Below are 17,508 nucleotides of genomic sequence, written 5' to 3' on the forward strand. Positions count from 1 at the left end.
TGTTGTCAGATTGGGGTAAAAATAGGGATTTTGCATGAATAACCGGTCCAATTGATTATTTATTTTTTAACCGATATACATATATTACGCATCCATCAATTATTTTTAGTTTCAACAGTTCGGTGGATGAGTGTTTAAGTTAATTTCTCTAGAAAAGTAATGGTCTACAAATAGTTTTTGCGTTATTGCTTTAAAAATGTTCTTGTTTAAGAAATATATATAAAAACTAGTCAATTTGACCGCGCTTAGCGCGGTTGTAAAAAGTCTAAATAATCTTAGTCAATATCGGAATAATAAGAATGTTTAAGCCTCTAATTAAATACAAATAGATTAGATTTCATCAAGTAAGGGTTTAAATCTAATAGAGAAGATAAAATTGGTTTTGAATAATATTTAGTTAAAACTATATTTTTATATTATAATTTTTCCATTGTATATGAATATAACCCTTTTGTTTCCATTTATTAGAGAGTTAATCCTAATGTTTTCATAAGTCTCTCCTCCTTTGAAATCTAAAAGGATTTTTTTTGTGCGTGTTTTTTTTTTCTCTCATTATTTCATCATATTTATGTTAGAAAGCCCAAAAAACCTCAAACATTACTTCTTTCATTCTCTTAATTACCCTCTCTCTCATCCAACTTCTATGACCCATCAAATTGTTGATCATCAAGATCCAAGAATAACGAATCAGAATTAAGAATAATAAATAAAAATATTAATAATAATATAAATTGAGAAGTAAGAAATAGTATATAATAATATATAATAAATAAGAGCAGCTTGATGTAGACACTTTATTTTTATATTATTCGCACAAAAATAGAAATCAAGGTCTGGAAACATTAGTGAAGGTTCTAAAATAAAAAATATAGACAATCACGAAGCAATTTTATGTGGCATAATTGATTGCTTAATTGTTCTCTCGTAAATTGGTCATTATTTGTTCCAAGTCAGTAGCAACTTTTTCGAAGCCGCAATATCATGGATTTTTAACTCAACTTTTAAAAGACGTATCCTATATCCGAATATAATTTATTAATGGGTGGAAGAAAACTAAGTATCCTGCCATCCATATTTGTGTATGACTGTGTATGACAAATTGGGAAACTGAAGGAAAAAATAAGGGAAGAATAAAAAATATCCAATGGTTTTGCGGCGTCGAATTAAAGGTTAGCAATAGATAAAACTCAATAACTGATGAAAGAAAATGAGTGAAGGCAGTAAAAATACTAAATGGACATCACACAAACAGTGCTAGAAAATAAGAGAGGAAAAGAGAAGTACAAAAATTACAGATAATAATACTCACCAAACACACATCGACAAAGGTAGAGCAATAATTACAGGATCAAGTAATTCAATATTATACGTTTTTCATTGGCTAGAGCGGTTAAATGGAATGTCATTAGAAGTACCATAAGGGGAAGAGGGAAAAAAGAGCTTTACTTAATGGTAACTACGAAAACAAACTTACAAGAACAAAAAGAAAACAATTACAACAATAAAAAGAGGACTAAACCGGGATAAAAACGTTTCAACCAACCTAAATTTGTCAAGGTGGAGTCTTTATAAACTGAACACGCAAAGATGCTCGCAAGCACACACTAAAGAGCAAGAATAAATCATCCAACATGGCCATGCCGAATAGCAAAACGGGAGTATGAAATAGGTTATACTTATTGGCAAGGTTAATTTTATTTTCTACAATTTTGGACAAGTAATTGTGAATATGATTAGCTATATATATAACGCCCTTCATTTCCCTCAAGAAGAATAGGAGGCGACATATGCAGATTAATCGTAATGAGTTATTATGACGGTTAGGCAAGAAACAATTATTCATTTAATAGCAATGACTCTTGGAATTTTTGTACCGGTTGTCTCTTAAGAGACGTGACTTGTGGACTTTAGTGTAGATTTAAATGAAAAGAATGATAGGGTAAGATATTTTAAATTGAAGAAAAATGAGGTAGAAGCCGAAAAAAAAGGAGAAAAAAGATAAACAGCTTTTTACATGATAAAGTAGAGAGGTGCTTAATCACTTTTAAATACATTTTTAACTTTATATAATATATAGATAATTTTGGCATTACATAACTTGAACAACAGAACACTACGCTTTCAAAAATTATGTTGGGCAGAGACATAATTTTAACACAATCTTCATTCTATATATTTTATTAAACTATCCACAAGTCTTGTTAAAGATTACATTGTTCACAAGTTATGTGGTGGGTCGTAATTTTAATACAATCCTCATTTTATCTATCTTTTTAAATTATTCGCAAATCTTGCTAGATATATAAATTTTACATGTGTTTTAAATTATTCACGAGTTTTCTCGTGCTTACGACACTTGATACTATATTTCTCATTCTTTTCTTGCCATATTGTTCTATCACATTAGCAAATCTTCCTATCTTTGTTCAATTCGCTCATAAGCTTGTAGGATTGACAAGACCAACAACAACATAATATATAGCACGTAATTACATAAGTAGAGTTTAGGGAGAGTGGTGTGTACGCAACATTATTCCCTATCTTGTGAAGGTAGAGAGGTTGTTTCCAGTAAATTCTAATAAGGCATATGAAATCAGGTATGGAAAGGAAAAATAGAAGAGAAGAAAATAATGGAGAAAGGAACGGTAGCAACAATAAATAATATGATAACCGGAGCAAAGAAAACAAGTATCAACAAAATTGAAGAATATAATAATAATAATAATAATAATAATAATAATAATAATAATAATAATAATAATAAATAATAATAATAAGAATAATAACAATAACAATAACAATAACAATAATAATAATAATAATAAGAAGAAGAATATAATAATAACAATAATAACAATAACAATAACAATAATAATAATAAGAATAATAATAATAATAATAACAATAACAATAATAATAATAATAATAATAATAATAATAATAATAATACTATATAACAATAAAAATAACAATGACTCGGTAAGCTAATAATAATAATAATAATAATAATAATAATAATAATCTACGTATCTCACCTCCGCTCTCTAATCCTTTCTATATCCCTACAAAGGCCATCTCGTCTAATCATCTCTCCCCAATACTTCTTCGGCCTCTACTTCTACCTCTCCTCAGACCCATCATAGCCAACCTTTCACGCTTTCTTAGCGGGGCATCTATGCATCACCTATTCACATGCCCGAACCACCTCAGTCTTGCTTCCATCGTCTTGTCTACCACGAAGGTCAGTCCAACCGTGTTAATAATATCTTTGTTTCTAATCATATCTCTCCTAGTATGCCTCCACATTCATCTCAACATTCTCATTTCTGTCACTTTTATCTTTTGGATAAGCGAGGTCTTGACTAACCAACACTTCACCTCATACAACGTACGTATCTGCTCTAAATTGACTAGTTAAAAAATAATTATGGTTAACTTAATGATTGTCCACTCGTCTGTTCCAATTGACTTGGAAATATTCCTAATAAGTTCTTGCATATAGTAATTGAAATAAATAAATATAAAAAGGGCAAGTGTTGTATGAGCCAAGATATTACTAGGCTAGAAGCTGCTGTCCGTCGACATGCCTGCTTCTAGCCGAGGGTATAATTTCAAAATTTATCTGCTTTAAAGAAATTGTACTTTCATGTAATTGTGTGAGTACTATTTCTTGCTTGGACTAAAAAACCTTTGTTTATTTAACGGATTTGTTGGCGCCGTATTCCTAAGAACATCTATGCCCTTCTGTTATCTCTTTATTACGGTAGATACCCTTGATATTCTTGTAAATAAATTTAGTAAACTTAGTAAATGATCAAATGACTGGTCTGTGATGTCATGTTAATAGTACTGCATTGCAGTTTTTTTCCGTACTCTCTTTTTTTTTCACCCTTTATTCACCTATAATAAATGTAATATTGGAGTTGGGTCCCACATAGTCATTTCACACACTGTTTACTACTTCAGCTAAAATCAATAGATTATCTCAATTACATTATTCCAACAAGAAATCTTGGCATATACTCTATTATTTTATTTATTTGAAAGGTAAGAAAACAAAACTAATTAAAATCAATGTATGTTAATGTTAGTTTTATTATTGTTTTTAATTCTTCAAAAGATTCTTTTTTTAAGAAAAAAAAAAGTTGTGATCTTAAATATACCGTAACAACTATTTGATTATCAGGCTTTTGAAACTTGTAATGTTAGATATGCCATAATATTTTTTTTGATAATGAAAACTTGTTATGAAGAATAATATTAAAACATAAATATTATATCTTGCTTAAGACAACTCTTAATACAACTTGTTGGGCCTGTGCTGGCATGGGGTTTTGCATCTAGTTTGATTATAGAAATTTGAGATCTCTCTCCTTTGTCATTTAGTGCCCCAAACACAGCGTAACTTATTAATATGTTTCTTTGTGATGTAACAACGTTGCCTCCTTTCTTGGATTTTCAATTTTGTATAGATTATATATTTATATAAAAATAATTATCATGTAAAAAATATTTACACCATCAAATTATTTATAAAATAATTTTATAGTTACTAATTGATTTGTTATAATGGGTTGAGTTTGATTACTATTTATTAAGTATGTAAAGAGACATTTATTATCATATTTCAACCCAAAAGACATGTATAAGTAATCCTTCAAAAATAAATAGCATAAAAGTTTATTTATACCTTTCATGAATATTAATTATTTTAATTGGTTTCTTTTATCACATCACGGAGAAAGAGGGTGTATGAAGAAAGAAGAAAACTGCGCTATTGATGAGTATGGACCCTTCACTTTAATCGTGGAAGGTAGAAAGCTGACCAAGTGAGCTAGTCTTCAATCTCAATTTAGCAGGGAGTCACAATAAAAATTGTAGGAATAACAAAATTTAATAGCTTTGACTCAAATCATATATTTGTAGTAAGAAATCATCTAATATATATAAATAACTCATTCAAACTAAGCAAACAAAAAATTATAGTTCGGAACTCATAAATTTAAAAGGAAGAATATATAGATAGACACTTAAATCTCTTATCTTGTCGATTCAATTTATTACAAAATGAACATTTAGACACCTTCAAAATTTATGTGTTATGTCAGCGTCGATGTCCATGAGACACAGTGAAAAAGAGTTGACTCTCTATTTGTGTATTATCTCAATGGTTGTTAAAAAAAAATGAAAAACTTTAAAAAAGTCCACCAAAAATTATATTTTTCGATTATTATTACTATTGATTACCAAAGAGATAAAATTATAATCTTTTAGCAATAAAATAAAGTTGGTTAACGGTAGTACAAAGAATGGGTCTTTTGGTCCCATAATTAAGTTTGAGATTAAATTTATAACATATTTGGCTTGATGGAATAAATTTGTACTAGAATAAATTATACTATCAACCGAACACAATACTAATTTAATCCAAACTTAACCCCGAACATACCATTTACTTCATCAAATTTGAGATTATTTTATTTCTCACCTCTCAAGTGGGATAAATTAGTCCAAAAATTATAATCTCAATACTATAATCTTTGAGATAATTTAGTGCGGGAACCAAACGAGCCCTTATTGTTATGCGGCCATTTGTGTAATTTAGCCCCTTAAATCTCACGCCCAAAATGGCCATTTGTGTACTAAAGGTGTATATCAAGGCTATTGAGCTGATATTTGGTGAAATTGAAGTTTTCGAAACTTTATCAAATTTGGAGTTTTTATTCAAAAGAGGTAAAATTGTTTGTTAAAAAGTAATGTTATTTGTATATTTGATACTCCCTTCATCCCAATTTACTTATCACCTTTCGGATTTTGAGATTCGAAGAAGTCTTTTTTTGCTGTAATTTTTTCAGATATCTTTTTATATATTTTGAATTGTCAATTATTACGAACACTTCCACACCTCTCAAGGTAGGGGTAAGGTCTGCGTACACTCTCCTCTCCCCAAACCCCATCGTGTGGAATTATACTGGGTATGTTATTGTTATTGTTGAATTGTCAATTATTGTGTACTCTACTAGAAAACAAGGAATTAGTGTCGGAAAACAAAAATCACATGCTAATCCCATTTAGCTACGAAATAGCTACGGATTATAAGAAAATTCAATTAACTAGGAGCTATTTAGCGACGTATTAGCTGAGGATTACCGATAAATTCTGTAGCTAATTCCATGTTTTCTAGTGGAGATTTTTATCGTAATTTCCAAATATGTAAATTTATTTTTAAAAAAATTAAAGATTTCATGTCCGAATTCACAGTCAAATTTAAATTATTTGACTCTCGAAATCCGAACTGTGTCACATAAAGTGGGATAGAGGGAGTAGTATTGTATCATAGGAACATGATTTTTATATATATTTTTTTGGTTTTCCTAGGCTATTATTTTGAATTTTGGTGTTTAGTTTTAGGGTGTTTTTAGTTAGTTCTTACTTCTTCTTTTTTTGTTCGTAACCCCGGTTTCTATACTAACTTTTAGGGTGTTTTTAGTTAGTTCTTACTTTTTTTTCCTTCATAACCCTTGTTTCTATACTAACTCGCACCTACTTTGATTAATTTCGTGTTTTCGCCCCTGTTAGGTTTTGAACTTGAGACCTCATGTTTCCCAACACACTTCATTGCCACTAGGCTATATCCTTCACTGATTTTAGGTAGTTATTATGTTAGTTTCATTTCTAGTGGTAGCTATAGAAAAAACTGTTAATTTCTATTATTTTTTTTTTTTTTTTTTTTGGGAGGTGTTAATATTACTACTGTCTAATCTATACTTCATAGCGGCATTTATTTAATGGCATTTACAATTGCCAGTAAAGCTGCCTTGAAAAAGTGATATCAAACATGTTATGCAGCTTTCGTTATCGCTACTTATAAGTACTGGAAAATGCTAAATCTTTTCTTGAATGACAATCACTTAGAATAGAAGCCAAGCCATTTTCTTTTTTATATTAACTGTGCATTTTATTCCAATCTCCAAAAGGCTGTAACAGTTGGTTTTGAGGGAGTTGAGCGCAACACATCCTTCATAGGCTAATTTGAAGGCTAGCACTGCCACCCTTACACAAGAACTGGTAAATGCAAGAGGGACAAGAATATGTATGAATATCCATATCCTAAACGTTAAAGTATCTAGCCTATAGAAAGAGAGTGATACAAGGAATTAAGGTGGATCAAGGACCAATTCTTTTTCTTCCTTCTAGATATCTTTATAGCTGGTAGCCCCATTTGTCCATGGCCATCTGCATAGTTCAAATATCATCTGGAACCAGGGATGCTAGTTTGTCCGCCACTTGGTTTATTTCCCTAAAGCAGTGCTTAATGTTGAAGTGGTCTGTTGGAGAAGCTCTTTCAGCTTTTGGACTTCCTTAAAAATTCTCAGCGGATGCTTTTAGAATTAATGATGCTGTCCACTATCAGTTTCGAATCACCTTCAGCCATGATATTGCTGTGACCATTATCCAGACACCATGACATTCCAAAGAGCATAGCTGGTGCTTCTGCGCAGTTACTTGTTCCGTTACCCAGGACAAGGGAGAATGCCATAATAGAAGCCAAGCCAGGGAATTATGTTAACCTCAAGAAAGAGTAAACCTTGTATCAAAGATATCACATTAAAAAAAGAGTCTTGAAAATCAGAGATTTTGTGCAAAACTAGTGTCCTAATTATAGCAAATCATGTAAACCAATATAGACAAAGGAGTGATACATGATATAACAAAGTTTCTCAGCTCCTTTTCAAGCTTGAAATAGGCATCTCCAAGTCTCAAATTTCCAATGATCTGGCATATGTTGATCACTTAAAACATTCTAAGTTCACAGCTTTGAAAGAGGTAAAGCCTGCAATAATCAACCATTTTGTAATTAGCAAAATCCCTCAAGCATATTGGCACAAATTTGCAGCTCTTTTGAATTCCACACACAAGTTAATTACCTAAAGCTTTTGAATTCACAATGCTCAGGAATGCAGAAGGGGGAGGTAAAATTCTCATTTAAGAATGCTTTGGATTACCCCAAATTGGGTAGCCTTTAACTTTTCCCTGTAAAATCAACAAACATATGCAACATTCAGAATCCAAAACACAAAAATGTTGTTATGTTCACTGGGAAGCAGCATAGCAGAACATTGCTTCTTAAGTTAAAACGGTTAAGCACGGATAAATCCTTAATATGTTCAAGATTACCTTAGAAGCAGAAGCTATGAGGGTACCACAACGGTGTTCTTCATGTCTTCAAGACTGGGTTTCATGAAGGGCTCATCCTAATACAACATGATAGTTAGAAAAGTTTGAGCATATTACACAAAAATGCTTGCTGGTGCATAACACAATCAGATTCGCCTTTTACATTTTCATATACTTTGGGTATCAAAAATGTTTTCTAATAGATTCATAATATGCCGGGGCAGATTCATCTTTTGACCTGAATGATGGCAATACTACCAGATAATCTTGCAATTCTTTCATTCATGATATTCTTTTGGAAATTTTATTCTGTGTTCTGCAAAAATCAAATGACAATCAACTAAAGAGTTGTCTAACTCGTTTACGTTCTGCAAGTTTTGTATGGTGACCAATTTCTAGAACATGATTCACTAGAAAAGAAAAAAAGTACAGAGGAAATATCTTACCTTAAAAACTTGACGCACCTCCACTACTGATTTGAGACTGTATGACAATCTGCTAACAACACACTGTGATTAGATATGTATTGAATCAATCTGTTCTTGAAAGTGGTGAAAATTTATTAGCAATGTATACAAATAATACAGACTGTAAGCAGAACATTTCCAAAGAAACAAAATATAATAGCTCATACTTCCTCTTCATGGACGGCTATACCAGCCCTCTTGTATGTTAGTGAGAAATTCCATAGATGACATCTCAGCCTCTAGGAAAAGACTAAAAGTTACACTTATCTTCTTTGTATGAGTGCAGTCGACATCTGCAATGGCTGGCAAACATGACCACTAAATATTCAATCTGAAATAAAAGAAAATGCCTGAATATTAGCCAGAATATTTATATAGTAGCAAATAGCTAAAAATGATTTTGAGTTATGAACTATATTATCATTCGTTTCTTGTGATTATCCAGTGTATAAGATGATGGAAATATGACATAGCAATTAATTTCTTGAAATGGTAAATTTTGCCAATTTGAAATGGGATATATCCAAGAAAAAGCTGGTCAAACAAATGAATATTGGAGACTGCTTTCTAAAAGATGGAAACTTTGCTGAAGGAGCATGTAGGTCTTTTTATCCCTTGAGGAAATTGTATAATACGAAGATTTAGGACAAGAGTTACAATATTCTGGATGTGCAGAAGCTGATGTGACTGATCTATATCTATTCACCAGGTCTTTAAGGCAGTGGTACTACAAATATATACAGATAAAGAAAAAAACACATCATATGGAACTGCTCAAAACTTAGGTTGACCCATTCAATATTGAACCTCAAAAATGAACCATATGCCCAAATCCTTCAAATCAATTCCAATTATCTACCAAAAACTGATCAACTTTCCTTTTAAAACATCTCTCTAGCACCCTAACTCCTGGCGTTAGTAAACGAATACAACTTTATACAAGATCTAAACTTGTAAAGGCTTGCACGCCACATACATCTCCCTAAACGTGACTGCAATTAACCAAGCATTTCAGCTACTTATCCACTTTCTTTATGAATTCTTACAGTGAAGTATTCAACTTTATAAATTCATCACAACAGTCTTAAAAGTAATTTGACATGGCCTGCAAGCTCCATTACTAAATCTTAATATGTTTGACAACTAAATGTCCCCCTGCACCTAAGCAAGAAATGGCTAAAAACTGCCTCCACCAAATTCATGTGACAAACTTTCTAGTTTTAGATGTCCCAAATATGTTTGACATAGTTTTACACTATTATAATTAATTTCACATTGTTCAGGAATTCACTTCACTTAAAAAACCAAAACTAAAGCATGATATGTAACGCTCATATTATCGCAGTAACTTCAATATTTTATTCTACACAAACTGTATAATCACAGGACAATTTGAAAAGCAGATACAGATGGGTTGAGTAGAAAAACAAATCTAAATTGTGTATCCTTGTATTATAAAACATGAAAAGGGATATTTTAAATTGACTATGAGATGGTTAAGATATATTTCAAGGAAAAACTTCCTACCTTGGTACTTTGCGACTTCTTCTCCATTGTAGAAGAGTTTGAATGTAGGGTATGAATGTATATCAACTTTGTTACACACTGGCTTATCTGTACCACAATCAACTTGTCCCACCTCTATCTAGATAATAATTTCCATCACTTTCCCTACATCATCCCAAAGTGTTCGCAGGTTCTTGCTGGGAAAAGTTTCAGAATTAGCAAAACAGAAGAACCTTGTGAGGAAAATATAGCAATGAACGTATCAATAATTAAAATTGTGAAATCCTATGAATTGAAATCAGAGGTAAAAGTTAAAATAATTATCATACTCTCCATTCACCTATAATGATATAACGATAAGTTTATTTCATCATTTAATGATATAACGACTTTTTATACAAACTGTATAATCACAAGGACAATTTGGCAATATGCCTTGTATATATGAAAAGGATATTTTAAATTTGCATGGTGAAGAATGGATATCAACTTTGTTACCACTGGCTTATCTGTACCAAATGCCTCTATCTCATACTGCCTTCCATCACTTTCCCTACATCATCCCAAAGTGTTCAAGTTCTTGCTGGGAAAAGTTTCAGAATTAGCAAAACAGAAGAACATCTACAAATTTCTCAATTTTTTGACAATGTTAACATTCTATATATCCACAGGATGCCCTTTTATACTATACCATAAAAGTATAGTTAACATTCTATATATCCCCCCAACCAAACTATTACAGATTATAGCAAAAAAGTGCCTTCCTATATTACTAGTTACATATTATCCAAAACATCAAAGATATCTTCTGTTTCAACTAGACATTCCTGCTTACACCAAAAATAGTAGAGAGCTAAACAATTCATCTTCAGCTTCTGTATGTCACTATGTTTATCTTCAAAGCATCTCTGATTTCTCTCTTTCCATACAGTCCACCATATACATGCAGGGACAACCCTCCATCTCTCCTTCTGATTTGACAAAAGACCTTCTCTGTCCCAACTGCTAAGGGTCCCCTTTGTATTACCTGGCATCACCCATCCGATTCCCCTCAGGTTAATGAAGATCTTCCAGATTTGGTATGTCCATTTGCAATGTAAAAAGAGATGGTTGGCTGTCTCTGATTGTTCCCCACATAAATAACATCTAGAACATAGATCAAAACCCATTCTTCTCAGAGCATCAAGGCACCTTTAGCAATTTAAATTTGGAAACTCAAGAGAATCCTTCATGGATCAAGTGGGATATAGAATTCAGATTTTTGTAATAAGAGTCCAACATAGCAGGCTGCCTTTATTATTTTTTAAAGAGTCCAACATGCAAACACTTTTCTATAGAGACTAGAAGCTTATTTTCATCTACCAGCCATAATTTACATGTTCCCCCAACTGCACTGATGGATTCCTCAAGGGGTGATAGTTTTACATGGTCTAAGTTGAAGGGGTTTGGGGTTTTTATCTGCGATAATAATAATAATGTTAAACTACCCACAAAAACAGCAAAAGAGGATCTGTACAGTAATCTTTCTGGAAATTATTAGACAAATTCTACCCATATCATGATTTGATAGGTTTTCAGGTTCTGAAAGGAAAGAGGCTTCTGTGTGGAACTAGTTTTTTTATAAATGTGAGTTCCCCATGCTCAAAAGTATAAGAAGTAAATGAAAGGGATTTGGCGGTCACCAAGGTAAATACCAAATAGAAAATCATTTTAGTCTGGGTGATCCATTTCAAAAAGAATGATAGGATTCGGAGCATGAGGTCAAACCACTCAATTTTCAGTCTCAAACCAGGCAGTGATTCCTTTTTACTTTTTTAAGGTAAGACTTACATATTTCCTTATATAAAAAATAAATTAAAAGAGAGAGAGAGAGAGACATACATATTTATTGAAATGGTAATAATTGTGGGTAAGACATACATATTTAAAAACTACACAAGAAGTAATGTAAGTGACAACTTTTTATTTTTGAAAATATCTATGAAAAAAAACGTAGTCGAAGAAGAAACCCTGTGACTCCTAAAACAGGAAGTATCGTATTAAAAACCAGATGGAGTACGTAAGGGCAGCGCGGTGATTAAACAACTTAATCAACCATGCTAAGTTCATCATGATATTTAGAGTAGCTATCTCTCCTATTAATAGAACAATAAGGCTTTCCGTACTTGCATAGTGTTGGTTTGGACACCCAAATTGTTGAAATCTTCCTAAATTGTCCTCACATTGTAGAACCAAAAAAGTAACTAATGGACAGAACTGCAAAATTGAGCTGAGCATTAAAACTGTGTTATTTGAATTGAATGGATTGCCCAAGTTGATAGCTATATGCTAAACCAGTTCACATGGTAATTACTAACTACCCACATCCCAGTAGCCTGCAATACAACCCCCCACCCCCTATCATTGTCCCACTACATAACAATCCAAAACTTCTTAATGTCTCTTCTTTTTTTCTTTTGACCGGTGATCCACCACTAAAAAATCTTGTTTTACCTATGGGATTTACAGAGGGACGTCCCTCGGTACTAGGTGCAGGGCACGTAGGCAGTTCGAGCCTCGGTAAAATAACCGAGGGAATCTCTCAGTAAATACTGATGCCCCCCTCTACTTTAGCAAGTCAATATTAACCTTAACTAACTGATGGCCGTCTCTCGGTAAATATAATATCAATATTATTTGATTTTTGAAAGTACCGTGAAAGTCCATAGGTATATTTAATTTTTCCTGGATACTGTTTCAGAGGTAAAATGCCAATGAATGACCGAAGAGGTCCATCGGTATTTACCCAGAGATTCCCATGGTTACTTTTACCGAGGCTCAAATTGCCTACGCGCACCCTGGGGATGAGGACTATGGGTCTGGGAGTGATGTGGATGGGAGTGGGGGTGTTGGAGGGAGAAGGAAGAGAGACAATTAATATGGAATGTCATTTTTTATTTTTTTTTTTGAAACTGGTAACTGTATTATATATCATATGAGCAAAACAGTACATAGGTTGTACTGAAACCATATCTACAAAAGTACTCCAAGACTCTACTGTTCTATACCTATATTGAATCTAAAACATCAATAATGCATATCATCTGAGTAAGCCTGGTTACACCAAAAACAAAGCAGTAAAATACAATTCAACTTGACCTTCTGCACTCCATTCTCTATACTATCAAAACATCTAGAGTCCCTCTCCTTCCATATTGCCCACCATATGCTGGCAGGGACAATTCTCCATCTGTTTCTGTTCTTTGCCTGTAAACCTGCCTCCGCCCAACTCTTTAGGACCTCTGAGACCTTGCCAGGCATGTCCAGGATATACCTTTGAGATTTAAGAATATTCTCCCGAGCTGTTGTGTAAACTTACAGTGTAGGAACAGATGGTTAACTGTCTCTGCTGTTTCTCCACATAGGAAACATCTAGAGCATAAATGTATCCCCCTTTTCATCAAATTATTCTGTGTCAGAACTGCTTCTTTAGCTAAAAGCCATACAAAGCAGGATACTTTATGTGGAATTTTGGGTCTCCAAATGTGTTTCCAGGGCCAGTTGTAGTCTGTTGACTTGATTGATTCATACTCCTACAAGCTGAACTAACTTTAAACACTCCTTAAGAATACCCCTTCCTTTAAGTGACCTTCCATCTAACAGATCAATGATTCTATCATGGTACTTTCATGCTGTACAAAAATAAAGTTTACACCAGAATCCTAGTAAACTAAGAGTCTAAGACACATAAACTTTAGCGTAGCCCTTCCTTCAAAGTATTGATTGTCATTGTTCTTAATTTGATATTGTGTTCATCAAATATCCATGTACATAAACCTGCAACGACTTTCCTAAAAGAGATCCAACAAAAGAAAGTGTGCAATATGCTAATAATGGTAATTAGCATGATATAAAACGTGCTTCAGATTTTCCTGCATTTGACCAATAATAGTTGCCACCTAGCCCACAATCAAGCAAAGATATATGTATTACCAAGAGGATTCTTCATATGTGCATTGCTAACAGAAGAATGTTCTATGCTGCTTAACATGGAGACAGTAACTATGGCTTTGAACCATGTCACAAGCGTCGCTTTTGAAGATTTTTGGACTAATTGGTTATCATTTAGATCCTGATAGTAGACTTATGAAGCAAAGTGCACACTAGTCTTTACAGAAGTAAAACATTTCAGTTTAGCATCGAAATGGTTATAATTGATTACTACCAGTTCATAATTCTGTTAGTGAGCGGATGCTGCTGATATTCGATAATTTAGTTATCCCTCTATATCCCAAAAAGGCCCACAATTTCGGCAAGATGACAAGAAGAAATACCAAAGCAGATGAGTTTTGAAAGACTTACCAGTGTTTACACTATGGAACACAAAATTTGACAAACCATGCAGTGTCCTTCTCGTTTATCTAAATGAAACCCAAAAGAAAACATGAGTATGGTATGGACACAATTCAAAAATTGCAAAAAACACACCAGGAAACTCAACACTGCAAGTATTATTTGGTTCAATGTTGAACACTAATTGATGGTAAAAAGAATCAGCAGAAAACATAAAGAGAACTTAAATATTTTGTTAAACGCGTAGCTGATTAGTTTAGCTACATATACTCCATGTCCACTAATGGATAATCACTCCTCCAAGCTAGATCAAAGTAAACAGAATGAACAGAGCTTGCAGCATATCCACCAAATGCAAAACATCCCCATCACAAACAACAACCAAACCGGAACTGAAAAAGGTTTCTTTTTACCATTTTGTTTATTTTTCTTCTGGGTTACAAACTTCTAAGGCTTAAGATGGTTTAGTGGCATGTTCGTAGGCCTCCAGATGCAACGGTTCTTCGATGTGAAAACATGATGATAGAAAGTCGTAAAAGAGGAAGAGCTATACTTATATATTACTTTAAATTAGCTAAGTCAAATCAGCTCTAGTGATTACTAAAAACTCTTAGTATATTAGAGATATAACCACTAGAGAATATTAGAGAACACCTAGTGTTAGATAGTCCTTAAGTACATAGTATTGCATATTATAGACCGAAGCAGAGCATTTACTGTAATCGAATACAGCTGACCCAACTAGCTTGGTATTGAGCCTAGGAATGTGTTTGGTAAGGAGTAAAATATTTTCCAATTTTCCCATGTTTGGTTGGTCAAAATATTTTGGAAAACATTTTCTCTAGGAAAGTAGAGAAAACAAGTTCCACAAGTGACATTCTCCTCCCCACCTACCCAACGCCCTAACACCCACCCCTTGACCATCCACCCTCCGCCACCCCCGAACCCCCACTCTCCACCCCACTCCACCCCCATAGTGTTTTGCTAGATTATATATAAATGATTTTGGGTTGATATTTTTTTTGCTTGCTTACCAAACACTAGAAAATAATAAAGAAATCCACTTATTTTCCAAAATATTTTCCTTCATACCAAACATACCCCAGATGTGGTTTTCGTGACTAGCTCCTAAACACGTTACACACAAAAATAAATCTGTGAGACAAAGAGCATTGCAAGGACACTTGCATCTCATGCTATTCCAAATGGAAACACTCATTTCCTACTTCAGCAAAAATAACCAAAACATCGAGTAAACGACCAAATTAACAGAAACTCAGATCAAATTTAGATATCATCACTCGATTACTAATGGAATATCATCTTGTAAACAAAACACAATAGCAAAACAAGAACAATAATTAATCCCTCCATCCATTTTTATTTGTCCATGTTTGACTTGGCACACACCCCTTAAGGAGCAATAAATAAAATGACAAGTAACTAATATTATCCCTGATTATTATAAATCTATCTAAATAATTGAAATCAATCAAACATAGTTTAAAAGTTGTGCGATCACTAACAATTCCTTAGAGTTGAAACGCAATAATTAATACGTAAAAGGGACATCTCCACTGAACAAGTAAAAGGGAACATCCATTTTTAGTATACTGGACAAGTAAAAATAGATGGAGGGAATAATTTAAGCCACACAAATATCTAAGATTTGTTTTAAACCACAAATTTCAAAAGTCTTATTTTCATTCTTAAACTTCGTGCACAGTCAAACAACTTCACGTAAATTGGAACGGAGGGCGTGCAACTTTTGAAAGATTTGACACGCACTTATCGACATTTTTGAAGATTCTAAGCAATACAGAATATGGAAACACTCATTTCCTACTTTGGGTAAAATAACCAAAAAAAAAAAAAAAAAAATCAAGCAAATAATTAAAATTAACAGAAACCCAAATCAAATTTACATATCATTACTCAATTACTAATGAAATATCATCTTGAAAACAAAAAACAACAGTAAAATAAAAACAATAATTACTTTAAAAACTCTAACATGTTACAGATCGCATAACCCATAGTAGATCTAAGAACAACAATTTAATTAGTACTAATAAAAGCAACAAAGAAAAAAAGAGTTAATTTACCTTATCATTAAATGTATCGCCTGTAAGAGTAATAACTTCAGCTTTAGCAATATATATAGAACTCAACAAAAAAATGCAAGACAATAATAAGATTAAGGACCTTTTCATTGCAACCCAGATTTTTTATTTTGAAAATTGCTATGAATTTGAAGGCGTTGTTATGTTCAATTGAAGATGATGGGGAATAGAAAAGGGATAAAGAATGAAAGAGAAGGGGCGTTTGGGAATACTTCTAAAAGGTTATGGACCATTTTGCTTATATTTGCTTCTTTTGTGGGTGAACTTCACTTTGGAGTTTGATCCCATTATTTGTCTATTTTTAGTTCCAATTTGAACTGACCCAAATGGTTGGGTGATAACTGAAGGATATGCGGTCTTTAATTTTTGTCCCTCAAATTGATGGTCTTTAATTGCGTGTGTGTGTGTTATTTTTTATTTTTTTATTTTTTATTTTTTTTTTTTTTTTACGCGGATTGTCCTTCATTTAGGGTGGTCTTTAATTTTTGCCCTTCAAATTGGTGATCTTTAAGTTTTCACAAGGCAGAATTGTGTCTTACGGCCTAAATTCTGCCTTTATGAATAGATTTACAAATTTATTCCTTAAGGCAGATTTTGCATGGACATAATTCTGTCTTGAGGCAGAAATTTGCAAATTCTACCTGAAAGGCAAAAGTTAAAGACCACCATTTTGAGGGCCAAAAATTAAAGACCACCCCCAGCGAAGGACAATCCTATTGCCCTTTAATTTTTGGCCTTTGCCTAATACTCCGAGGTTCTGGGTTTTAATTCCAGAGATTTAAATTCGTAAGGCTGAATTTTGCCTTCAAACCTCTACCTTAAAATTCTACCTTAAGGCAGAGTTTTAGCCAAACTTCTACCTTAAAACTTTGCTTGAAGCATACAAAATTTTACCTTGCGAA

The 17,508-nt window shown here is 32.9% G+C and overlaps 1 long non-coding RNA gene across 3 annotated transcripts; it reads right to left on the reverse strand.

The window, feature by feature from the left end:
- Positions 1-7,066: 7,066 nt before the first annotated feature.
- On the reverse strand, positions 7,067-16,907 carry LOC132042314 (uncharacterized). 3 transcript variants are annotated; one of them, XR_009411432.1, is made up of 8 exons: positions 16,589-16,907; positions 14,493-14,551; positions 10,173-10,348; positions 8,813-8,976; positions 8,625-8,673; positions 8,179-8,255; positions 7,929-8,034; positions 7,067-7,588 (listed from the first exon to the last, which is right to left on the reverse strand). It is a non-coding gene; the product is annotated as an uncharacterized LOC132042314 (long non-coding RNA). The 3 variants fall into 3 exon arrangements; XR_009411431.1 differs by having other exon boundaries at positions 7,067-8,034; positions 8,625-8,714; XR_009411430.1 differs by having other exon boundaries at positions 7,067-8,034; positions 16,589-16,901.
- Positions 16,908-17,508: the final 601 nt, after the last annotated feature.

Source organism: Lycium ferocissimum, unplaced genomic scaffold, assembly GCF_029784015.1.
Source record: "Lycium ferocissimum isolate CSIRO_LF1 unplaced genomic scaffold, AGI_CSIRO_Lferr_CH_V1 ctg14636, whole genome shotgun sequence".
Lineage (NCBI taxonomy): Eukaryota > Viridiplantae > Streptophyta > Magnoliopsida > Solanales > Solanaceae > Lycium > Lycium ferocissimum.